Raw genomic sequence first — 26755 nt, 5'->3', positions numbered from 1 at the left:
TCGTATAGTTCTTCGTTCGTGGTCTTCATATGTACGTTAACATATCCACTGGCTTCTCCTGACGACTCTCCGTTTATAGGCCCATAAACTGTCCACCCCAGCTTGGATCGAACCGCGATCGGTTCGCCAATCTTTCCACTTTTTGTTTCCTGCGGTGCTATCACGTCGACATTATTTAGACCGATGAGTATTCCGGGCCTTGCCCCCTCGTAGGACTGAATTGGTAATCCATTAAGGTAAGAATACTGCTCAGCAAGTTCCCTAAATTCAAGTGCTTGTTTTGGTAACAGCAGTTTTTTTACTGTGCGAACGTTCCGTAATAACAACTGTTCGTCACCCAAAGCTGATGAGATTTCGATATTAGCTCTTAGAGAATTTTTTTCTATCCGAGAAATATTTGAGGTCCAATTTATTGTGAGTTGCTCTTTCTCACCCTTTACACAGTAAACGAAAATTACCGAGTTCGGTAATTTTTTTACCGAAATCCTAACATGTGGAGTTCGTTAAACCGTTCGGTAATTTTTCTCATGGCAGAGAAGTGACAGCTGTCAAATATTACAGACCTTTTTCGGTAAAACTTTACCGAACCTCGGCTGATCATATCTAAGATCATCTGTCAAATTATGACAGTTGTCAAGGTGACAGTTTGCTATATTACCGAACAACCGGTATTGTTGAACCAAAATGCCTGTAATTATAACCGAAAGGTCGGTAATGTTTAAAAGGAAAACTATAAAAGCTCGGTAGTATATACCGAACAACTGGTAGAATTTACTGTAATACCTTAATAAATTACCGAAAACCTGAAATTATTACCGAAATACCTGTAATTTTTACCCAATTATCTAGAACTATTACCGAAATACCGTAATTTTTTTACCGAAAAGCTGTAAATGTTTGGTATTATTTACCGAACGACCGGTATAAGTTACCGAAATACCTGTAACTATTACCGAAATGCTGGTAAATATTCTCTAAATGCCGGAAAATTTCGGTAAAACTTACAGAAAAATCGGTAACTTTTACCGAAAAACCCGTAATTTTTACCGAAATTTCAGTAATTTTTACCGACATACCGGTAATATTTAACGAAAACTGTAAAATTTTCGGTAATTTTTACTGATACCCGTAAAATGTTCGGCACTTTCAGCTTACACAGTAAACGAAAATTACCGAGTTCGGTAATTTTTTTACCGAAATCCTAACATGTGTAAATCGTTAAACTGTTCGGTAATTTTTTCGGTAAAAAATTAACGAACATCGGTAAATAGACTCTTCATTTACCGATGTTCGTTTATTTTTTACCGAACAGTTTAACGATTTACACATGTTAGGATTTCGGTTAAAAAAATTACCGAACTCGGTAATTTTCGTTTACTGTGTATGATACATGCAACCAAAAAACGTTTGATAATTTTAGCTTATGATGCATACACTGTGCTCGAATCGAATCATCCCGCTATGTGTGCACACAGCGCATCATTACCTAAAATTACCATACGATTTATGGTTTTCGGAAGAAATTACCGAAAATTTGACAGTTTTCGGTAAATATTACCGGCATTTCCAGAAGGCGCCTTGAGCGAAAAACCGAGTTAGTTTAAAACATTTTTTTTATTGCCTTTTAAAACTCTTCGGATTTTCATTTTGATCGTCATCGAGCTCGGATTGCCTCTGTAGAAATAAGAGAAAATCGTTACAATAAAATTTCGACACGGAACAAATGTAACTAAACTTTTACCTCTTCCTGTTCAGAAAGGAATTTGATTCCTTGGAACGGTGTTCCCGAAGCTTCCTTGGCAATCCACTTCCCCACCGGCGGAACAGTATTTTCCTGCTGCTCCAATGGAACCACAAATATTAAAGACTTTGACTTTATTACCGTACTCCTCGGAGCTGCTGCTGCTGTCGCTCGGCGAGCTATCGGCGTAGGTCTTCTTGTTGGGACCTGCTGCCCCTTCGCAGCTGACAAAATGTGGACCGGAATGAGCCGCTAAACTGGCCAAACCTCCCCTACCTCAAGATAAGGCTCCGAATGGAAACGGGGTGAAATGTGTTTTGTTTGAATTTTTTACAACACCACACACGCGAAACCCAAACTTTAAAAAATGGCTACGAGTTTTTCAGCTTCTCGCTCGATCACACGATCAAAGTTGAGGCCATTTATTACGACTGCAAGAGAGCGAAGGAAAATGTAAAAAATGCCAGAAAAAGACAAACGCATTTTGACGTTTGTCTTGACAGCGGCAGTTTTCAGTTTTACTTTACAGTTTTCGGTGTTTTTTTACCGAAAACTAATTGCGAAGAGATTTGTTTACATATAAATGAACGAAGTTCGGTAGGTGGATAGCTGATTAACGAGGCTCGTTAAAAACAAGACGTCAAGTTGATCAATTACCGAAAATATCCGAATTACAGAAGTGTTTCTGTAAAAAAAATTACCGAACTCGGTAATTTTCGTTTACTGTGTAGAGACAGTTTGTTAGCCAATGATTTTTCTAATAGAGTAACAGAGGCTCCATCATCGAGGAAGGCAATGGTGCGAACGGTCCGACAACCAAACTTCAAGACAACTGGAATCATGCGAAACATAATTCGAGCTGAGCACTTTGGAAAGTGAGTGTTGATCGCCACAGTTTCGTTTGATGGATGAAGTAACGGGTGGTGTCGCTCACGGCATTCTCCTACATTGCAACGGATTTTATTGAACCTACAAGGCAGTCTGCCGTGCTCGTTGAGGCAGACATGGCACAGTTTCCATCTGTCTGCTATTTCGAAACGTTGTTCTTTTGATAGTTTGCTGAAATCGTCACAAAAGCGTAATCGGTGATCCGTACGGCCGCAAACTCTGCAAGGTTTTTGAGGATGATACCCTTGATCGTTGTTATCTTCGTAATTGTGACTGTATAGGGCTCCTATACCTTTGGATTTTGTGGATATTCTGTTTTCTGATGACAATTCAACATCGGCGTTTGCTTCGCAGGCTTCAGCAACGATGCTTGATAGGAACTTTGAAAACGTTCTGAGATTTACGTTTGACTTTCGTCTCTTATAGCGGACCCATTCCCTCTTGTCATTAGCTGGAAGTTTATCGACGAGATTCTGTATGAGCATCGGATTAATTAAGTGTGAAGACAGCTCTGCTGCTTCGAGATGCTCACAGAGTTGTTCAACAGCATTTCCGAAGGGAATGTAAGTGGCAAGCTTGTCTGCTCTGGGGTTTTGTAATTTTCGTACATTTTCAACATAATGTTGCAGCAGCTGTTCGGGTCTTCCATAAAGCTGACGGAGCTTTTTGATGACTTTAGGAACCAACTTTGGAAACAGAAGATGACCTCGAACATTTTCCAAAGCTGCACCCTTCAAGCTCTCCTGTAGACGGACCAGATTTTCTACGTGATTGTACCCGCAAGCTTCAGTAGACGATACAAAGCTACTAATGAACAGCGGCCATTCTTCAGCTTTACCGGAGAATTGTGGCAATTTACGAGTGAGTCCATTTCGATTTGCCAATTGAGCTTTAGTTGGTCTGACTGTTTGCATCAAGCTGTGGTTGTCTGAAATGCTTTCTACTTCTGAGTCCGAGTCAGATCCTGTAGACGAATCAACTGAAGAAGTTTCGCTAAGGTCACCATCGTTTATTTCATGCACTACCATTTTCGAGTGTTTGCTAAATTTACTTAAACCAGAAATCGGTTTTCTTGCTTCTGAAATGTTGGCTTTGAGTGGAGGTGTAGAGGTTTTTCTGCTATGTGAATTAGGAGAGACGGCGTTCTTCGTATGTACGGTCAATTCCGCTAGTTCCTTGTCGATTTCATCAATTTGTTCTTGATACGAACTTCGCATCTTCTTCAACTGATCAACATTAGCTTTCTTTTCTTCAAGAACTTTTTCCAACATTTTTTGCTCTAACTCCCTTTCGCGTGCCCGTAGTTCTCTTTCAATAGCAAACTGTCGTTCTTTCAGTTTGATTTCAAAATCTTGACGCTCAATTTCCAAAAGACGATCTGATTCTAACTTTTTCATCCTGGCTATTTGTTCACAAGTATTTGCTTTGCGTTTGGTTTCATCTGAGGAACTAGAGTGACGGTCAGATTTTGCACTAGATCTCTCAGATCCTTCTGTTTTCTTGGCAATAGCTGCTTTTCGAGCGGCAGCGGTGGATTCTTGTTTCTTCAAATATTTTGAAAACATTTGCTGACATAGCTCAGCAGGGCAGAACCATTTTTTTTGCTTTTTGACCGACTCCGTAACCCCAACGCACCGAAAGTGGAACCAGCCATCACATCCGTTGCAGCAGATCATGCCCTCATTTTGGTTAGAAGCAGATCCACAGGTGACGCAGGGGGTCAATGTGTAATCAGATCCACCAATAGCACCTTCCATTGTAAGATCCGAATAATTAATTCTTGAGTTTGTTCAGGTGTATTTTTTCGGATTTACGCGTGACAAAAAACTATTCTTGTAGCAGTTGTGACAGCTCAAGCTGAAATATATTTTTGGAAGTACAATCAAATGACGTTCTGAATCTAAGTGTAATGTTTAGTACTTACAATTAATTAGTATTTGCCTCGCTCTGTGCTATTGAAGTGAGATCTTTTCCATATAACTTCTTGGCTCTTTTTATCTAAATGTACCGAGTAAATCTTCAAGTACAGCTGACAAAGGTTAATTTTTCATGTTTACTTACAATCCGTGTCCGGGAAGAATTTGGAGAGCCTTCAAGATTTCCAAATGGTTCTAATTGGGTGTTTTTGTTAACTACCTAACCTCGCTCGAACAAAGTATTTTTGTGATTTATACCTGTAGTAAATAGCACTAAATAGTATTCATTTTAACGATTCGCTGATAAATTATCCGTCGTAACTTACGATAGCACTATACTTGTTGAGCTTTCTCACGAATTTTCTAATAATTTTGTAGGTAGCTGTTGATTTTTCAACCTCTTCTACACAGACGATTCTAACCGAATACCAAATATCGATCTTTTAAATATCGATTGGTAGGGTTTGAGAAACCTTTTTGTTAGGCAGGTATAAATAGCACTATTATAAATCAATTAACGTAATAATTTTCATAAATCACCGTGACTTTCGTGTCCACGTTTTCTCGATCTATCTCTATCTTTTTTTATAACTTCTTCCTTATACCGAATTTGACGTTTCTACAATTTCTTGTGGCAATACTACGTATCGTTAACTGACAACCTTAGGCCGTGTCAACAAGCAGTTTGTAGTTGAATCTATTGTATTTATAGTTGAATGCATAAAATAAATCATACAGTTGAATGCATTATATTGATAGTTGATTGCGTAAGGACAATTAGAAGTATGTAGTTGAATCTATTATATAAGTAGTTGAATGCATTTCGATAATTGGTATAACAAGCTGAAATGATTGGAACAACTGTCGTCTTTTTTCTCCGTGTAACTTTGGAGAAAAAATGAAAATGGAAATAATGGGAGGGCCAAGGGGAATGTGTGAAGGTAAAATTTCATTATATTTTGAAGCTGAAACTATTTAGCAATTGTTATAATTTTTGCCCTTTAATGTATGCAGCATCATTGTTTTTTTTCGATTATAAATGTTTTTAGAAGAAAATGTTAAAAAGCAAAGTAAAATTGATAAATTAGAGTTTGTAAACAATTATGGAGGTGTTTTGTATCCTTTATGATCAAGAAATTTCGTTAAAACCGTCAAAATGGAAACTGATCAATATTACCCCAAAGCACCAAATTCTGAACAAAGACGAAATCGATTTTTATATCAAATTTAAAATAGTCTATTAAGTTTCTGCAACCATGTTTTACGTTCATAGGAGTCCAGTACTGGTTTTAAAAATATGAAACATGCCACATTCCCCTTAACAGAAAAAATAATCGAAAAATATTAAAAAAAGTGATCAATATTACCCCGGATTACGGTACTTACAATATACAAAAGTACAATACAAAATGAACCATCTTTTGTGCTTGAGCTTTGAGCTTATCCTCATGAATTTTGATCGAAATACACAATTAGTTCATTAGACATCACAATTAGCCAATTAGAAATTCATCTCACGTGTTTATCCCCGGCAGTTTTTATCGAAAGTTTTTGTATATCGCGATTTAATAATATTGATAACTGAAGCTTTAACGCTGGTAGTTTACAATCTTGACAGAAATGGTAAAAAAAAATCATATCAATTCAACAAACACTTTGGTAGTCGACAGCCCTTGCTGTTGTCTGGTACCGATACTTGGAAGATGTTTGTTAGACGTCTGGTCAACATGATATATCGTCAATGAATGTCGCCGGCGCTGATTTAAACAAAAACCCTGCCCAGCCAACAATTTGGTAGGTATTTCAAAAGATATACGTACATCTATGTTGACAATAATCATCGTATAACACGTTGGAAAAAAGCTTATACCTACCAAAAGTGGAGGCGATATACGTACATATTTTGATCATTTTACGATTTACGACTTCAACAGCATCATATAAGATCGTATTACGATGTGTGATAAGCTTTGGTACTTTATGTTGCGTTAATGATTTGTTGTACGTTACTTTAAACGAGTCGATTTACGATTCCGGGCGCTTTGACATTTAGAATCCCACTTTATACGATGTGTTTAGAGCCTTTTTACGATTTGAATCAATCCGACGATCTATTGGCGATTTAAGTCACCCTTCATGCGAGGTGTGTTGCAGTCTTATGTGATGCTCAGAGATTTGAACATCGATTGACAACTTAAGTCACACTTTATAGGAGGTACGATATGAAGCAATTCGACATCGAATGAATGTTTAAGTGATACTTTAAGCGAGGTGTTATGAACTCCTATACGAATTGGCAATCTATCGCCGATTTAAGTCGCATTTTTTACGATATCAGTTGAATTCTTGTACGATGAAAATAATTTTTACTCCTTATGTATCGTTTTATGTTTATCATTGTGATTGAAATACGATTGTTGAAAATAGGGTTAAAATTACTTGATGGACGTTCAGTGTACACATAAAAAATAATACCTACACATAGGATTCAGATTTTTTTTCTGTGTAGCTGAACTCTGTTTTGGTGCGACCTGGAAGTAAATTTTGGGTTATTTATGTTCTGAGTGTTCTCAACTGTTGACAAAAAAATTGACAACAACAGCTGAGTCACTTAGCTAAGAGCCACTAGATGGTGCTGTTTTTAGGCTAATTTTAACGGTTTTAAAATGGCCGACGATTCAAATTCTTACACACGGATTCGACACATATTTGTTCGGGGCCCGTTCTCTGGTTCTCTGTGGTGATAGTTTGCAGGACCATTTTCTCCGCTTCGATCTCCATTTTCTCATTTTATCCGGTGCGGGAGATAAAAGGTGCTGGCGCATGCATGGAGGAGGAAGATGTAATCTGTCACCTCATGCTTACGATGCCGGAATCGTATGACGCCGTGACGACGGCCATGGAGGCTGTGTCTGACATTTTGACGCTGGATCTTGTACGAAGAAAGTACCTGGATGTGGAGGCCAAGCGAAGAGGCCAACGGCCGGAAGCGGAAAAAGAAGAGGCCGCGTTTTCTGGAAAACAGAAACCGAAGATAAAGGTTGCCACGGTTTTGGCCACAAGAGGGCGCAGTGTCCGAAGAATAGTGGTGCAAAAAGGCACGAAAATAAAAGTTCGGTGCAAAAGGCACATGTGAGTGCAAAAACAGTGAGTTTTGTTGCAGCCGGCGTGGAATTCGCTGCTGCCAGTGTGAATAGGCAATCGGAGTGGTACCTCGACAGTGACGCGTCTGAGCATATGTCCAACGATAGTGATTCAGACCGCGAAAAGTGGGGTTATGTTGCGCGCACACAAGAAAGGTCGTGTCGTCGTACAAGCAGTGGTGAATGGCCAAAAGATTGTGATCACCATGGAAGATGTTTTATACATTACTGATCTGGCGTTAAATTTTCTGTCGCTAAGGCGATTGGAGAGATCTGGGAGGAAAGTGATTTTCTACAGAGAGTGTATAGCAGTAGAGACCGATGGTGAGGCCGATGACATAGTGAATACGATGCGATGCGATGCGGTGAATGCGATTCAATGCGATGAACCACATTTGATGAAAATGTATGTGAATCGCTTAAACCTGACATACTCAACGCGGCGAAGGAGATGTCAATTTGTTCCGCCGCTCGAGTTCGCGTAGGCTGCGTCCGTAAATTTTCCGCCAATTCGCATCGCATCGCACTCACTATGGCCGATGACATAGTGAATACGATGCGATGCGATGCGGTGAATGCGATTCAATGCGGTGAACCACATTTGATGAAAATGTATGTGAATCGCTTAAACCTGACATACTCAACGCGGCGAAGCAGATATCAATTTGTTCCGCCGCTCGAGTTCGCGTAGGCTGCGTCCGTAAATTTTCCACTGATTCGCATCGCATCGCACTCACTATGTCATCGGCCTATGTCATCGGCCTGAGACAGTGGCCACTGGTTGCCAATTTGGCAAGTTGTACTGTATGGACTTTGAATGTAAACAAGTGAACTCAAGTGAAAGTGCGATGATAAGTGGCAAAGTGAGCAAGAAACTCGAGCTGTGGCACCAAAGGTTTGGCCATCTCGGTAGTGATAATCTTGCGAAACTAGTTTCGAAGAAAATGGTGGAAGGCTTGTCGGTAGAGAACGTCGCGGACGGCTCTGTGAAATTGTTGTGTGAAGCCTGTATTGTTGGTAAACAATCCCGTGAGCCATTCCACAGCCGTATCGAAAAGCGTGCGAGTCGACCCCTCGAAGTCGTTCACAGTGACGTTTGTGGACCTGTGACACCAGTAACGTGGGACGGAAACAACTATCTTCTCGAAATGATTCAAAATTTTGATGAAGATAAACTAAGAGAAATTCTTAGTTTCCTAGAAAAAGCTCGAATGAAAATTTAGAAAGTACAAGCATCAAAGTTGAAATAATGATACTAATAATAAAAAAAAGAGAACATCCCTAAGCCAGGAAGCAAGAATACCAAAAAAAAAAAACTTCGTATTAAACGAATCACTACCGACATCTATTGAAAAATTTCTTTTCTAAAGATGTTTATATGTCGTTTACTTTCGTTACAACAAAGATAACGCAGTATTCTGCCTGACGCTATGCACTTTCTTATCAGAATAAATTTGGCTAAATAAAGGATCTTGGTAGGCTGTGGGCGAAGAAAGCAGACAATTTTGTTGACAGGAAAATTTTCTTAAATTTGTAATATTGGTGAAAAATTCGAGAAACGAAGCTTTTATAGTGGTTGAAATGCGAGAAATGGAATCGACCAGTGCCCCTCCCAAAAGAAAACCCGCATAATCAAAAACTGTACACTGAATCTTCAGAACGATTCTGTTCTGATTACATGTATGGTGAATATTTGTATTATCGTCCTTTAATACTTTTATTTTTCACAAATTTTTCGATTCTTAATGCGTCTTTGCTAGAATTGATAAAAATTATTTATGGAAGATAAGTTGAATGATCTCAAAAACCATATTGAGTATATCTGTACCTGAGTGTATCATGTGTCGTCACTAGAAGAAAAAAGAAGAAACAAAACTTACAACGTTTTTAAAAGTCGACGCGACGGAACCGATACTGGTGCGCTCGGGGAACCTAAAGAAAGGAAAAGCCAGTCTGGAGTTGACAGTAAACGGTCAAAATGGCCCTACAGTTGCAGGATATGCACCCAGGAGGTCAAATTATTTCGGAAAAAGGCCAAATAATTATTGTTTCACGGCTTAAGCAGGCCTCCCGTAAGAAAAACAAGCAACGAAATCGGTCGGCAGGAACCGGCCCCGGTAATTTGTCGGATCTTCACCGCCTCATGCGACGTTATTGGGTAAGTCTGGCGTTTTATTTAATACAATTATGTACTTTTCCCACAAATTACAACATATCTCCATAGGTGCTGGACTTGTTTAAACCAAAACCAGGGGATCAAATTTTTCGGGAAGATCCATGGAAGCAACCGACTCCGATTATGTGCCAGGTCTTCTAAACCGTCTTTTACGTTGGGTAAGTCTGGCTTTTCACTTCATATTTTATGCTCATTTCCATTTTTTTCAGAGCAAGATAAGTTAGACTGGGAGGAACCTGTAACATGCACTGTATAAATATGTCGAAGAAAAAGAAAACACACGGAAGTTGAAGATGGTCCCGATTCTCGAGTTTAAAAGCATCCGCTGAAAAATAACTCTGAAATTTGACCTAAGCAAGAAGAAAATACGGAACCGTAGGCTCAAATCAAGGCCGAGATAAATTTTGTGCTGGTAGCCGTTTGAAATAATATCCCGCATAATCTAATACCGTTCACCTAATCGTCTAAATTATTTGGTTCTGATTACATTAATCGTCCCGATTCGTTTTGCGACTTTGCTGATGGTGCCCTTGCTGCGAACGATAAAAAAGAATTTCTGAAAGATACGATTAATGATCTTAAAAAAATTGATATTTTTGCGCATATGAATGTAGTGTGTCTCGAGTGAGCGTCAGTGTGTCTCAACTTCTCGACGTTATTGCATCATTTTAGGACCAAGCAAAAAATTTTTTAAAAGAAGTGTTTTTTGAATGTTAAAACCCGTGAATCACAATGAAAAATGCGTGCTCAAACTACATCGATCGGTAGAGAAAACTATGTCCCCAGAAAACATTCCTATGCACCTGGGATCACAGTACCTGAGAAGCAGGTGCTTCAAGCAGCGAAATATCAATGGCGGAGGTAGCAGGTTATGATTGTTTGTTCCGGATGTTAGTCCGATGGTTCCATTTCGGCCGAAAGAAAATCGCGGAATATAATTTGCACGCCGGTCGCTTGAAGACTTTAAAAAACATCAGCTTTCTTCAGAACCGCACTCGCACCACAGGTTCCAGCTCGGAAGGAACCATATTGCCTGTAGGATTACTAAATGTGCACATTTATAGTTATTGCTTAAATTATTTTGTTTTTAGGTTCAGCATTCGGATCTGGTTTTCAGTATCTCGTAACGATGTCGGACATCCAGGCGTTACAGGACATGAGTTTACCAAAAGAGAAAACGTACGGATAATGGTCAATAGTCTGAGTAGAATTGATCATACCTATCTATGTTTTCTACATTAAAAGAACCAGCTCCCACGAGGTAATTTTGTTGGACAGTTGACGTTTTGCTAGCTGCAACTTCGAAGGAGGGTAAACCACCGGTGGCCAAATCACTGCCCAAGTCGTTTAAAGCGTGAGCCATTTGGGGCTACCTTTCTCTTCCATTCTTCATATACGTAACTATTTTTAAACAATTTTTACTCGTTCTAGTCTTTATCATCCATCATCTCCATCTGCAATCACCTCGATGTAAACAAACTTGAATCATCAAAAAGTGAAAAGTGTTAGAACATAAATGTTAAAAATTAATTTGTGTTTTTCATAAGAGCAATTGCAATTTTTCGTTTCATAGTTGAATTCAAGAGACACGAACGCCACAAACGTGGTAAAGTCTATAATAAGAGGAAAACAAAATAGTTGAATTCAAAATCAGAATTAATTTAAGATATCAGGATGTTCAATTCATGTTTGGAAGATAATTTTCTAATTAATTTAATTTCTAATTTCTTAATCAAAATCCGTAGACAAATTAATATCCAATGTTGTTTGTCCAACATTTGAATTTATTGTTCCGTTGTTTTTTTAATTGGTATACTAAATAGTGATATGTATCAGTTCTCTTTAAAATGTTTTTGGAAATTGATAGATAAAAAAATGACTAGGAAGTACAGTTTAAATTTCCAAACATTACTAAAAGTTTATGTAAAACATTGCAGGAACAGTTTATGAACGTATAAATAATGCAAACGAGTTTTCTAGGCCGATCTAATCATGCACGTTTGCATCTTATGAAGTTTTCAAATGTAAACCAAATTTTAAAATATTTACTACTTATGAAACGAAAGGAAATAAGAATGTAGAATTAAAAAATGACTATTATAATAAAATTTAAAAAAATACAAATATTTTAAATTTTTATTTATATTTCTATCAATTACCAATCATACCACGAATCGTCCCGCCTAGATTATTTTTTGTCTTTTTATTATTGTTTAAAGATACGTACTATCGTCATTTTTTTCTAAAAAGATCATAAAGTAAAGATTACGCGTATCGTATGACCCGGGCCACGGCTGTTTTGGAAAAGAAAAAAGCCAAAAAAATGAATCGTTTATTTACTTAACAACCCGTTCCCTGTATCGTTATTCGTGTCTAAACGATTCCATTCCATGAAAAAACGATTCGTATAATCGTTCTTTAATAATCCAAAACTATAAGGGGAATCTTTTGGGTGTCTTGGGAAGAAGATAATGGGTATCGTTATTGTATGATACTGCTCCATGCGGGAACCTACTATCTAGCCTTGGTTCCTCCGAAGAAGCGGAGCCGGCAATTTTCCCAATATCACCTGATCCAGTCAAGTCACGTTTCCGGAAATTTTTGCAGGAGTGTAACAAGTGCTCGGTTAGTAGTGTCAGTGGTAGTTGATCTCTTGTTCGCGATACCGTTAAATGTGCCAAGAAGACGTTTTATTTGTGGAGAAGCCGCCCTGCGTCGAAGTCGCCCCAGAACCCCTAAGCACCACCCTGCACGTCAACGCCGAACAACAGGAGTTGTGGAACTTCACTACCAGATGGCAGTGGAGTAATACGGCGAAAAAGGCGAAGCGAATCAAGTATCGGGATGGGGCGAAAGAACGGTGATGTCAAACTTGACGCGGCTACGGGGTCAAAGAACTGCCGAAAATCGGCCATTTCGCTACGATAAGCCAAAACGCCAGCACACAAAGGCGCAAGTTATTTACTTGTAGTGAAAATATCAAATTCCGGAAGTTCAAGTTTAAGTGGATATCCAGGTAATTCTTACCCTAAGCCCCGTAGCAACAGTGACCACCGTTCGTCAACGCCATATTAAAACCCCATCCCGATTTCCTAACAGGACCCCGAGGTTTTACCTTGATCCGAGGTTCGGCTCGTTGTGGCAAGGTGTTGACTAGAAACCGCCATCGCTGCAGGCCGCCATTACACCGCAGCGATAATTAATAAAGCCAACTGCGCTTCACACGAGCCATAGACACGCTGGTTCACAACCTACCTACTGAAGCCGGCGACCTACACTCAACTCCGGCCGCTACCGTGGGAACCTACACTCAGGCAAATTTTTATTATATTTTTTATAAGATGCGTCTTATGAACCGCTTTTTAGAGTGCAAAATTGGTTTTCATAAGAGTCTTATGAAATTCTTTCTATTTTCATAAGAAGTTCTTATGAAAAACACAAGAAGCGGCATTGTGAAAAATAATGAACACATTCACTTTATTAGTCTGTTTTTCATCGTCATACAAAGGACTCTCTAGTTGTGGAGTTATAAGTTTTTGTAATAGTTAAATGTGATTTCGATCTTCTAAATCGTAAGTTTGAGTAGAAAATCATTTTTTTGTAAACGTTGAAAACAATTATTTACTCAAGTACTTTTTTTGTTTACTTTTCAGCATGCTGACCACCGACTAAAATAATTTTATGAATGGACCGGTTGCTACCGAATAACTTTATTGGTATCGAGTGTTGATGTGCTGCTGATAGTGATATAATTTGAAATAAGTCGGCCGAATAATAAAATTAAAGTTTTAAACATCAAATTTCTTGAATTATTTTCACCAAACGTGACATTTCATGTTTCCATAAGACCTTCTTATGAAATGCGAAAATTTCTTATTGGAGTAGGTGTTCATTTCAGAATTCATTCGCGTCATAAGACAATCTTATGAATTTCAATGGTTTTTCTTATGGCGCCACTTCATAAGAGAATCTTATGGCATATATAAGAGTATTTTTCTGAGTGTACAACCCGAAGCCAGCATAGTGCGTGTTGGAAACAACCCGTCAGGCACCTGCATCTATCACCGAGCGGCATCCCTGTTGCGGAGCAGAGAGGTTGGTCTACCCAGGAAGGCGAGACACAATGTGGTGCAATCACTACGTGTCACGAGGTAGGAGGTAGCATAAGGGAGTGGGACGTAGTCCCTAGTGTGCGCATAACCATAACCTGAAGGCAAAAGGGGTAGAAATAAAACGTGGGAGGTTTCGAAGTAAATAAAGTGTTTTCTTGGCTAGCCGAATCGTCTCTTAGGCCCTTATTCTGCGCCTCGAGTGACGTGACGATAGTAGAGTCACCCAAGTCACTCTATTCCAGCAGTCGGTTTAGGTGAGGAACGTCACTTCGGATGAACTTTGTGAGTTCTTACCCTATTCTCGTAGTCACCGTGGGTGAGAATCGTCGCATTCGGGTGACGATTTTAGGTGACAATTGTCGGTACCTTTTCAGGTGGTGACGAGATAGAAATTTAATCGAGAATTTATGTAAATCACAATGTTAGGCTCTAAATGGTTAATTATACTAATGAATGATAGTTTTGGAAATAAAATTAAGCAAATTTATTAGCAAATATGATTTTTAAATATATTGAAACTTTTTCATTGCTATCTCAAATATGTAATTTGGATTGGAATACTGAATGGAAAGTATGATCTTCTAATGAAATCTAAAATTCAGATTTAATTGAAGTTTGTTTTTCGAACCGTTAAAACGATGAAATGACGAAAACTTTGGAATTCAAATATAATAGTACTTTTAATTTTATTTTCACTTTTTTATAATATGCTATGCAAAGAAACCGGATTTAGGTTTATGTGACCGAAATTTGTCGTTTGAATCTGATGCTGCTGCTGCTATTTCGTTGGTTTCGATAAATGCTCGGCATTCCATGATCCCCTATCTGGCAGGCGAAACAACTTCCGGCATGCCACGGGGGTAACTTCAGTTGAGGAAAATATATAGACCGGCAGCATTCGCCATTACTGAAAACGAAAAAAAAAACTTAACTTCTCTGGGATGATCGAACAGTTTCAGGTACAAAACACAAATTATTTTACATACCTGATAAACCTTTGGGAATGTTTAACAAACACCGCCTTTTTGTGCGCTGGGTTTTTGGAGCAGCAGCCGTCGGCATCTGATTTTTTTTTCCCCGGCAATATGACCCAGATCCGAACTTAGCTTTGATGAACGAAATTTCCACTTACGTCGCACAAATCGTCCGTTTTTCTTCCTGAAGCAGCTTGCTGTAACCGTACCATCCGATGATGGCCATTTTCGAACCGAAATTCTGTAACCGTCGGTTACATGTTTTTGTGTGGCTCCGCCACAAAATCAGTTCATCCCTGTCCCTTAAGGAAAAACAAAAACAAATCCTGCAAACAGAATGGCTAACTTCACCCCACTTCACCCAAATCATCTGTCATCCCGCACAGGCACTCTCTTTCTCAGAGAAATCCAGGGGCGTCGTGCTCAACCAGGGCCGTCATGGGGAAGTGTGGGCACCCAGAGAACGACGCACCATGTAAATTTGCCGTATGTATGGGCGTCGGCCAAAAATCAAGGTCTATCGAATATCGGCAATGCAAAGCATGTTCTTTCTGTCTGTGATCTCGTTAGGAGTAAGAAGTGTGCGTCGTGTGTAGTTCAAGTAATTTAGTTTGTTTAAAATGTTGTGGTGTAAAGTAATTAAATTATTCCTATCTATTCTAGAGCTAAAAGTACAAAATAAAAACGTATTACAAAAACACAAACAGTAGTACGGTGCGCGGTTAAAAAAATATATAAGTACGGTTAGTAAATAAAAACAAAATGTGTACGTAGATAGCAAAGCACGTGTTAAAATGTAAATGTTAATTTGTTATAGATTTAGAAATTATAAAAAGAACAAATATCGTGAAGACAAACTCAACAAAAACCACCACAAAGAAAAGGTAATTAATTTAACAACAAAAACAAAAATTGTAAACCACGTGGGCTGTGTAAAATCTTAAGTCACTGGTATTAAAACCCTGTTTGGCAGGTCCAAGAGGGCCTTTTCTTGTTTTGTCGGCTTATTCACCAGCTATTCGTGAACTGCAACCACACGGCGACGTCTAACATCCAAAATCAACCAGACAGAAAGACCACACAACATAACCTTGTCGGAAGGCTTTTGGCTGTGGCCATCCGGTGGCGCTAGGACCGCTTGATAACCTAGTTTGGGCCATTACGAGGTTAACGACGAAGGCAAGGCTAAAACATAACCTTGTCGGGCTATTACGAGGGTATCGGAAAGATCATCCGGTACAACAAGGCCGGAATCACAAATCGCAACTTGCAGGCTCTTCCGGGACGCCGGATAGAGTCTGCTGTGAATTCCGGATTGCTGGTGGAAAAATCAACATAATATGGGAACCGATGTCCCCATATGGTTCCAATCAATCGTCGTTGTCCGCCGATCCAGCTGCCGCTAGTAGTTCCTGATAAATTCCGTGCACAAAATCTAACCGCAAGTATGCCTTATATGTGACGTCACCCCTGAAAAACTATGTAAATAAAACCCCCCACATTATGTAAAATTTGAAATCAGGTAAAATACTTTACTGGAATACTTTGTTATTTTACACCTTATCGAAAATCGTTCTTTCAATCCTTCCCTCTTAACATTTCCATTCACGAAATTATATGCTTTGCCCGCCTCGGTTTTAACATTTCTCATCGTTTGGACTGGTTGCTAGCATGAGAGGTAATCACCCATGCTTACGACCCTGGTTGGTTCGATTCCCATTGGATTCCTCTGCTGCGAGTTCCGCGGAAAGAAAGTGTCGCGTTGCATCATAAAACGACCCTGAGTTCCCTCTTGTTTACCTTTCCCAAATCCCCACCCACTGAGCTAACTCCGTGTTACAATTGGCGCCCGCAAAAAAAAATTTAGCAACGGTACATTTTCCCGGAGGGAGGAATAGTAACAGTTCCTGTTAGCCTATTGGATCGTTCTCCTAACGATTGTTAATCCGATAACCATAAGTTTTTGAGTTGGAGTTGAGGACTTTTACATCATGCAAACAATTTTGAAAATCAAAATTTTGGGCCTTGATGGAACTTCAGAAAACTCTGAAGCTTTTCCCTTTGCCGCTGATTAGAAAAAATCTACCAATAATGGAATAATGTTTCCCCTGTTATTTCTTGAAAAATTTACTAATATTTTCTTTTTGTTTTCAGAATTGGAATGCAAATAAATAAGAACGGAAATGAGTTTAAAAATTGAATCAAAAAGTGAAAAACACTACACGGACATAGATGAATTTTTGTACAAATTGTTCAATAAGTTCAAACCATTTCAGTGCATGTTAAACATGCTAAGTTTGAGGCAAAATATCTGTGGAAATTTGAAGATGATTCTAAGAACACCACACAAGAATGCACCAGAATTGTATTAGAATCCAGAATCACCAGAATTTATTATATTTTTGTTTTTTGCTTTAATTTATTACTAGTTACTATTATTAAAATTTTGTGAATATGTAGAATAAGAAATTGTGAAAATGTTATAGTTTTGAATCGGTATTTACCAGTTGGATTGGCAAATTAAAAGCCACTTTTTCTCTAAACTTTTGTATATAGTTCTTATTTTCTTCACCCCCCTAGGAAGTGAAAAATCTTTAGTTGTGGAATTATGGATGTTTTCCCGCAGTTTTAAGATCTAAGCAGAACAATTAGTTTCTTCCACAACGAACAATTTAGTTGTGAAGAGTCAGTATATAATTATTATAATTTTGATTGTTTTCTCCAGATATTTCTAATACTTTCTGCATGGATTTGAAATTTGTCATTGTTTGAGCCTCAAGCCTACATCAATTCTCTAATTCGAAAAAAAAACAAGAATTAAAATACATTATGAAAGATCCGATCAAGAAAATGAACGTCGTCATAATTGAATATGTCCCAAACTGCTTCACGTTTCGAACTTTCGAATTTTTTTTCCTGATATAAGAATTGGATTTGACTTTCTAATGTAGTTAGAACTATTAAAATTGGTAAATTTGCTTTGAAGGAATTTCGGATTGGAAAAAGAGAGAATCATACAAACTTTTTAAAGTAATTTATTTGGAATTTAAATCTCAAAATACATAAATAAATTGGAACACTTACATTTTTAGGAATGAAATATTTTCCACGGTTTAATTTTCACCTAGGGTCCCATTTATTATCCATCAATGGACCCATGCAAATGCAACTAGCATAAAAATGATGACTCGCTTTTCCGGGAAGTTAACTTGGTTCTTCTCCGTGACCGACTTGAGATTCACCACCTACAAGAAAAAAATAAGAATATTACAAAGTATCTATTCATCAAATGTGACGATACATAAAACCTACCTGAAACTGATTGTTGTCGTTTTTCTTCCGTCCCTGGAACCGCGGTCCTTGTGATGAGAAATATAGAAAAAGGCACATCGAAAAACAACCGCAAGATTGCCCAACTTTTGTTATCCAACGATTCGGATATGTTGAAGCAAATCTCCAGCTGAACGGATCATCTGCTTCGTTAAATTTCTGCTTCTTCCGGACTTCTTCTTTCCGCAATTTTAGCTGAAATAGAAAAGAGATAGAATAACTGATTAATTTACTAAAATTTGCCAATAATAAGCTTTGTGAGAATACTTACCGTGAAATATGAACAGAATATTTTCCCGAAGATTGATCAACAATACCAGCTCCAATGTTTACATTGAACTCTTTGTTATTGACGTTTGTCGTGAGTGACCGTCAACAAAACACTCAGTAACTTGACGTTGTCGTGAGTGACCGTCAGTAAAAGTGCTACACTGAAACAAACGATACTGTTCCAATCTAGTGATGATTGAGATATAGGTACTTCGTTTAAAAAGACACCATAGTAAAGAAATATTCTTTTGATCAGATCAAAATAAATTATTTCAAATGGACTGTTGCATTCATCTCCCTCATAACAAAATGAATGAAAGTTCATTCATTTTGAGAAGGGACGATGGGGTAATGTAACCGTCGGTTACATGTTTTTGTGTGGCTCCGCCACAAAATCAGTTCATCCCTGTCCCTTAAGGAAAAACAAAAACAAATCCTGCAAACAGAATGGCTAACTTCACCCCACTTCACCCAAATCATCTGTCATCCCGCACAGGCACTCTCTTTCTCAGAGAAATCCAGGGGCGTCGTGCTCAACCAGGGCCGTCATGGGGAAGTGTGGGCACCCAGAGAACGACGCACCATGTAAATTTGCCGTATGTATGGGCGTCGGCCAAAAATCAAGGTCTATCGAATATCGGCAATGCAAAGCATGTTCTTTCTGTCTGTGATCTCGTTAGGAGTAAGAAGTGTGCGTCGTGTGTAGTTCAAGTAATTTAGTTTGTTTAAAATGTTGTGGTGTAAAGTAATTAAATTATTCCTATCTATTCTAGAGCTAAAAGTACAAAATAAAAACGTATTACAAAAACACAAACAGTAGTACGGTGCGCGGTTAAAAAAATATATAAGTACGGTTAGTAAATAAAAACAAAATGTGTACGTAGATAGCAAAGCACGTGTTAAAATGTAAATGTTAATTTGTTATAGATTTAGAAATTATAAAAAGAACAAATATCGTGAAGACAAACTCAACAAAAACCACCACAAAGAAAAGGTAATTAATTTAACAACAAAAACAAAAATTGTAAACCACGTGGGCTGTGTAAAATCTTAAGTCACTGGTATTAAAACCCTGTTTGGCAGGTCCAAGAGGGCCTTTTCTTGTTTTGTCGGCTTATTCACCAGCTATTCGTGAACTGCAACCACACGGCGACGTCTAACATCCAAAATCAACCAGACAGAAAGACCACACAACATAACCTTGTCGGAAGGCTTTTGGCTGTGGCCATCCGGTGGCGCTAGGACCGCTTGATAACCTAGTTTGGGCCATTACGAGGTTAACGACGAAGGCAAGGCTAAAACATAACCTTGTCGGGCTATTACGAGGGTATCGGAAAGATCATCCGGTACAACAAGGCCGGAATCACAAATCGCAACTTGCAGGCTCTTCCGGGACGCCGGATAGAGTCTGCTGTGAATTCCGGATTGCTGGTGGAAAAATCAACATAATATGGGAACCGATGTCCCCATATGGTTCCAATCAATCGTCGTTGTCCGCCGATCCAGCTGCCGCTAGTAGTTCCTGATAAATTCCGTGCACAAAATCTAACCGCAAGTATGCCTTATATGTGACGTCACCCCTGAAAAACTATGTAAATAAAACCCCCCACATTATGTAAAATTTGAAATCAGGTAAAATACTTTACTGGAATACTTTGTTATTTTACACCTTATCGAAAATCGTTCTTTCAATCCTTCCCTCTTAACATTTCCATTCACGAAATTATATGCTTTGCCCGCCTCGGTTTTAACATTTCTCATCGTTTGGACTGGTTGCTAGCATGAGAGGTAATCACCCATGCTTACGACCCTGGTTGGTTCGATTCCCATTGGATTCCTCTGCTGCGAGTTCCGCGGAAAGAAAGTGTCGCGTTGCATCATAAAACGACCCTGAGTTCCCTCTTGTTTACCTTTCCCAAATCCCCACCCACTGAGCTAACTCCGTGTTACAATTCTAACCCGAAATTCTAAAAACTTACTTCGGAAAATCCGAAGCGAGAGCAAAATCCAAACAACACCAGCAAAATTCTACCATTTTGACAGATGTGTTCATTCGGTCACTCACCTAGAGTGAACCTCTGTCACTTTACCCACAACGACTCCGGGAATAAGGTGACAAATGTCACGGTGACTCGAGGTGAGGTGACAATCGTCAGCTCATGCGCGGTGCAGAATAAGGGCCTTAGCTTAAGCCGACCCTGAGGCATATATAGGGGAGTTTCAGCACCGCTGAACCCGCTAGCCGAACACATTTGTTATACTTGGCGCCCATAACGTAAAAGTTGCTTTTGCGATTTGGATACGCTCGGCAGACACTTTTTTCTGAAGCCACTTCTGCTTGGGTCTCTGGGAAAACGCCCAGAACCTCTTGAAAATTTGCCTTAACACACTACACCTAGTGGGAAACAACCAGTTCGAATTCGATTTGTTTCCGATTCGAGGGGTCTTGGACATCCAAAGAAATTTCGAATAGTAACCAACTAGTTGAAAACGTTTTGAAAAACATTTTAGGTCGAAGATAAAATTTTCTCGGAAATCCGGAAAATTTTCTTTCTCGGTGGGGGGTGGAAAAGAGAATTCAAACAAGAACCCAATCCCAATCAATTTTATTCCCCTCATCTTATTGCTAGTCAACTTTTGCTATTCGATTTTGATTGTCGTTTTTTTAAACTGTTTTGTCTGTGCTTACGTTTCTTAAACTTAATAGTCAAATTTGAAAATTTTAATTTATTATAGTTTTGTAACCCACTACCCAAACGTTTTATTCTAGTCGCATTGTACTGTATCGTTTGTGATTGGGTAAATTTTTGTTAAAGCTTATTTTTGTACTTTTTAGCTTAGATTTAAAAATTGTGGAGCGTAATTAGGAAAATTAGTAAATTCAAAGTAAATTTTATTCACCTGTGATATTAAAACTATGGAGATGTCACACCTTCTCTCGCAGTACCATGCGTTGAACCCAGCGTTGAGCTTAACATCCGGAAAATCCCGTTCGATGCGAGCATGACGCGTAGCCAGTGCGAGCGGTTGTTGCGTATCGACCTGAAAAGCGAAAAAAATAAATTTAATGTGGTTCATGAATTCGTTAGTGATTCGGTTGAGGAAGAACTAGCGGTGTGCCAGGATAAGCTCTATTCTATTTCCGGCTTTCTGGAGGGCAGGAGAGCGAAAAAAGCACCTGAGCAGAGCTTCAAGACTAGGATTCTTCATATCCTTTTTCGAATGGAGCGGTTGAAAAACCAAACCACTTCGGAAAAGGATTTGGAATCTCTGGCCTCGATTGCTGGCGAATGTCTTAGACTGTTCAGAGTGTTCTTTTCGTTCACCTCTCACCTTCCAGAAGTCCGGGAGGCAGATTTAGCTTATATAAATGGTAGCATAAATCAAGCTCGTGAACAGATCGCGCAAAATAGTGATCGCGAAACACAAAATGAGGTCGTTAACGTGGACGAACCGGAAAAAAGGGTTGAGCATGAGAACGACGGAGATGATGAAGCGACTGGTAATGATGGCTCGGACGACTCCGATGACGAGTCAGATCTGGCAGCCGAATGCAAACAGATTTTGACGGTTATGTCCCAGATGATGAAGCGTGTTCAGGCTTTAGAAACAAAAATTAACAATAAAAAGAAGAACTCAAAGAAGCCTTCGAACAGCACTCTCAGGGACAATAACCAGAACCGGAAGAAGAATTCGGAAGGAGACCAACCGAAGGACTTCTTAGAATGGCTAAAGGATCGAAACAGCTCAATGGGAAGTTCGAGGCCAAGAGAGCAGGAAAGGAAGGCAGATCCGGTGCTCAACGGTCACCGTTTGCAGGACAAACGATTCCCAGTCCATAAGTGGTCCGTCAAGTATGACGGAATGGACAACGGAAGGAGGCTGAACGAATTCGTGAAGGAGGTTGAATTCAACGCCCGATCGGAAGGATTCACGCAGGTCGAACTTCTGAAGTTCGCTCATCACCTGTTCACTGACAAAGCCAGAGCCTGGTACATGGAGGTGAGCAGCTACGGAAGAATCCACAGCTGGGACGAGTTAGTCGCGGAACTAAAGAACGAGTTCTTACCTGTCGACATGGACTACGTTTACGAACGGCAGGCTTGTAACCGTCGACAGGGAGCCAGGGAGAAATTCCAAGACTACTACCTGGACATGGTGCGGATCTTCCGTAGTCTTTCCATTCCGTGGGACGAAAAACGTCGGTTCGATTTGCTGTTCCGGAACACCCGCGAGGACTGTCGAATCGCCATGTTAGCCGCAAACGTCAACTCGATTCCTAAAATGAAAGATTTCGGTAAGCGTTTTGACTCAATAAACTGGCAGTTGTACTCCAGGAAGGACAGTCGTTTTGTGGGTAGGTCAGCTCAGGTCGAAGAAGTGAGCCAAAATCATTCTGTCAGGTCCAAAGAAAGCAGATGGCAAAACTCTGGCCAAAATAGGGACAGAGGTCAATCGTCGAAGCCGGAAGGAATCCGGATTTTCCACAAGAACTCCGATAAGCCTCTCTTTATTCCAAGAGACGGGAAAAATGATAACAGGGAGAGAGAAAAAGCGAAAACTGAAATCGCACCGACACAGAGGAGTTCAGTTCCGGGTCCCAGTGGAACCAATGTCCTGCAACGGATTGTTAACGCTTACATTCCGCCTCGGCGGGATGTCTGCCTTAACTGTCACGTGGAAGGTCATGGGTTCATGGACTGTGACAAGGAAATGAACTGCTTCTGTGCGCGGTGTGGATTTCCGGCATTTTTCGCTAAAGAATGCCCTTACTGCCAATCAAAAAACGTGGCAAAGACTGCCCAGTAAGGCCGGGCAGTCTTTTAGAAAACCAAGCTGGACCTCACCATCTAGAGGCAAGTTGTCCGAAAGAAATTCTTTACCAGCTAGGCTATTCGCAAGTGGGAGAAGACGTTAAAGAGAATTTCGAGATTGCAACATTGCTCGTCAACCTCGATAACGATTCTCGACCATTTGCGAAAGTCGAACTGATGGGGATTTCTGTCGTGGGCCTTCTAGATAGTGGGGCCTCCAGAACAATTTTAGGAATAGGAAGTAGGAAGCTGATCAAATTATTAAAACTGAAAATAATACCCACCAATATCAAACTCTCAACAGCTGGAGGCCAACATCTGGAGGTCATAGGGGCCGTAGATATCCCGGTCACCTTCAATGGGGTCACCAGATTGTTGTCCATCCTTGTCGCCCCAGATTTGAACCGGCGATGCATCCTGGGCTACGATTTCTGGCGGAAGTTCGGGATACGTCCAACTCTGCAGGAATCCGTAGAGTCACTGGATAGCGAAGCTGGTACAAATCTGGAGGAAGATGAGGAAAGATTAAGTGACGATCAAAAGAGGCAGTTGGATGATGTCAAGAAGATGTTTCTTGTGGCAGGTCCAGGCAAGTTTGGAGAAACAAAGCTGTTGGAGCATAGGATCGAACTCAAGGATGAGTTCATCCATTCAGAACCGGTTAGAAAGAACCCATACCCCTGGAGCCCGGAAATCCAACGCAAGATTCATCTTGCCGTCGACAAAATGTTGGCGGAGGACATCATCGAACCGTCGGAGTCCGACTGGTCTCTTCCGATCGTCCCTGTATCAAAACGAGACAGCGATGAGGTTCGACTCTGTTTGGATGCGAGGAAATTAAACGAACGCACCAAACGAGACGCGTACCCCCTCCCACATCAGAATAGAATTCTGAGCCATCTGGGAAAGTTTAAATATTTATCTACGATAGATCTTTCCCAGACTTTCCTGCAGATACCGCTCCATCCAGATTCACGGAAATTTACGGCTTTTTCAGTACCCGGACGAGGCTTGTTCCATTTCCGGCGACTCGCATACGGTTTAGCAAACAGTCCGGCAAGCTTGAGCAAGGTCATGGATCGAACTCTCGGTCATGGGGCACTGGAGCCGTACATTTTCGTGTATCTGGATGACATTGTAGTGGTCAGCGCGACATTTGAAGACCACATTTCGAAACTGCGTGAGCTTGCGAGTCGGTTGCGTAAGGCGAATTTATTTATTAACATTAAAAAAATCAAACTTCTGCTGCCATGAACTACCGTATTTGGGATATATCTTGTCCAGAGAAGGACTTCGCCCAAACCCAGATCGTATTCAAGCGATCTTGGGATTTGAGGTGCCCAACTCGGTAAGATCCCTTCGTAGATTCCTCGGTATGGCAAACTACTACCGTAGGTTCATCTCAAACTTCAGCGAACTCACTGCACCTCTCACGGACTTGTTGAAAAACAAGCCCAAGAAGGTGCAGTGGAACGACGCAGCAGAAGGAGCTTTCCAAGCCATCAAGGAGCGACTAATTACAGCTCCGGTAATGGCCAACCCCGACTTCAGCAAACCATTTTGCGTACAAACTGACGCAAGCGACACCGCACTCGCAGGAGTACTCACGCAAGTACAAGGGGGCTTAGAACGAGTCATCGCGTTTCACTCGGAGAAGCTGAAAGGGGCCGAGTTGAATTATCATGCAGCGGAGAAGGAAGGGCTTGCCGCTCTCCGCTGCATTGAGAAATTCCGGTGCTACATCGAGGGCACACATTTCACGCTTATCACGGATTCATCAGCGTTATCCTTCATCATGCGAGCGAAATGGAAGTCCTCATCGCGTCTCAGCAGATGGAGTATAACGCTACAACAGTACGACATGGACGTGAAACATCGTAGAGGGAAGGAAAACGTCGTGCCCGATGCCCTGTCACGCTCGATTGAATCGCTGGAGCCGGTTCTGGAGGACGAGTGGTACCGGAACTTGTATCAGGCTGTTCAACAGGATCCGGAAAAGTACATCGACTTCCGAATCGAAAGCCGGAAGTTATTCAAGCTCGTGGCGTCAAAATCTGATGTTCTCGACTATACGTTTGCTTGGAAGGAATGCATCCCGAAATCTCAACGGAATCGAGTGATGCAACAGGAGCACGACGAGAAGCTGCACATCGGGTACGAAAAATGCATCGAGTATCTCAAACGACGCTTCTATTGGCCACGAATGTCCGCTGATCTCAAGAAGCACCTTGCTCAGTGTGACGCGTGCAAGGAAAATAAGCACCCCACACACTCCACTGTTCCCGAAATGGGGAAACAGCGGATTGCGACCAGACCCTTCCAGATTGTGTGCATGGATTACATACAATCTCTTCCCAGAAGCAAGCAAGGCAATGCACATCTACTCGTAGTTCTTGACTTGTTCTCGAAGTACTGCCTGCTTGTTCCTGTGAAGAAGATTGCTTCGGGTAGTCTGTGTACCATTCTGGAAGAGCAATGGTTCCGTAAGCTGTCTGTTCCCCAGATTATTATTTCGCACAATGCATCAACATTTCTGTCCAAAGAATTTCAGGGCTTACTTCAGAAATACGAAGTCCAACATTGGGCCAATGCGCGCCATCGAAGCCAGGCGAATCCCGCCGAACGTCTCAACCGAACAATAAATTCGATGATCCGCTCGTACGTGCGTATCGACCAACGAATGTGGGACTGTCGTATTTCTGAAGTCGAACACGTCTTAAATAATACGATTCACGCAACCACAAAATTCACACCACATCGTATTGTGTTCGGTAATGAAATCATCACCCGAGGAACTGATTATCTGCTTGAAACTGAACCCACCCTAACGGAAGATGAACGAGCGTTAAAGTTCAAAAACATAAACAGAAAAGTTTGGGAAATCGTGTGCGAAAATCTTCGAACAGCACACGAGAGTACCAAAAAGAGGTACGACTTACGTCAAAAGACCTATACACCCACTTTCAATGTTGGGCAAAGGGTGTTTAAAAAGTCGTTTAAGCAGTCCTCAGCCGCGAACGATTTTAATGCCAAACTTGGGCCGGTCTATGTGCCCTGTAAAAACGCATCGCGCAACATAAAATGAGTACTTTGGAATAAATATTTGTTGCACACCGTAAAATGGTGTAAATTTGTAATGTTTCCGGATTTTAAATTATTTTAGCATGTTAGTATGTAATTTTTCGTTATTTTATGCATGTTATGGGTGTTATTTATTGAAAATTTTAGTTTTAAGTAGGTTTTTATCTTTAATTTAAATAATTTTAATTCGTTTTCAACAAAGTTGGTCAGTAGCTCAGTATTTTTTTTTTTTTTTTTTACAAGATGGAAATTTGACTTCAAACCATAACAGCCGGGTGTTTGCTGCCGTGTGTGGGTTCGTCCCACTAAA

The 26755-nt window shown here is 40.3% G+C and overlaps 2 long non-coding RNA genes across 3 annotated transcripts; one reads left to right on the top strand and one right to left on the bottom strand.

The window, feature by feature from the left end:
- Window positions 1-9087: 9087 nt before the first annotated feature.
- On the top strand, window positions 9088-11951 carry LOC129739358 (uncharacterized). 2 transcript variants are annotated; one of them, XR_008735834.1, is made up of 5 exons: window positions 9088-9846; window positions 9913-10022; window positions 10074-10899; window positions 10956-11125; window positions 11296-11951. It is a non-coding gene; the product is annotated as an uncharacterized LOC129739358 (long non-coding RNA). The 2 variants fall into 2 exon arrangements; XR_008735833.1 differs by having other exon boundaries at window positions 10956-11951.
- An 8972-nt stretch (window positions 11952-20923) lies between these two features.
- LOC129739904 (uncharacterized) lies at window positions 20924-23805 on the bottom strand. The gene is made up of 3 exons (XR_008736008.1): window positions 23649-23805; window positions 22620-22829; window positions 20924-21592 (listed from the first exon to the last, which is right to left on the bottom strand). It is a non-coding gene; the product is annotated as an uncharacterized LOC129739904 (long non-coding RNA).
- Between the last annotated feature and the right edge of the window lie 2950 nt (window positions 23806-26755).

This window comes from Uranotaenia lowii, chromosome 1 (genome assembly GCF_029784155.1).
Source record: "Uranotaenia lowii strain MFRU-FL chromosome 1, ASM2978415v1, whole genome shotgun sequence".
NCBI lineage: Eukaryota > Metazoa > Arthropoda > Insecta > Diptera > Culicidae > Uranotaenia > Uranotaenia lowii.
Note: the sequence above shows the minus strand (reverse complement) of the source record. Positions and strands in the feature narration are given on the sequence as shown.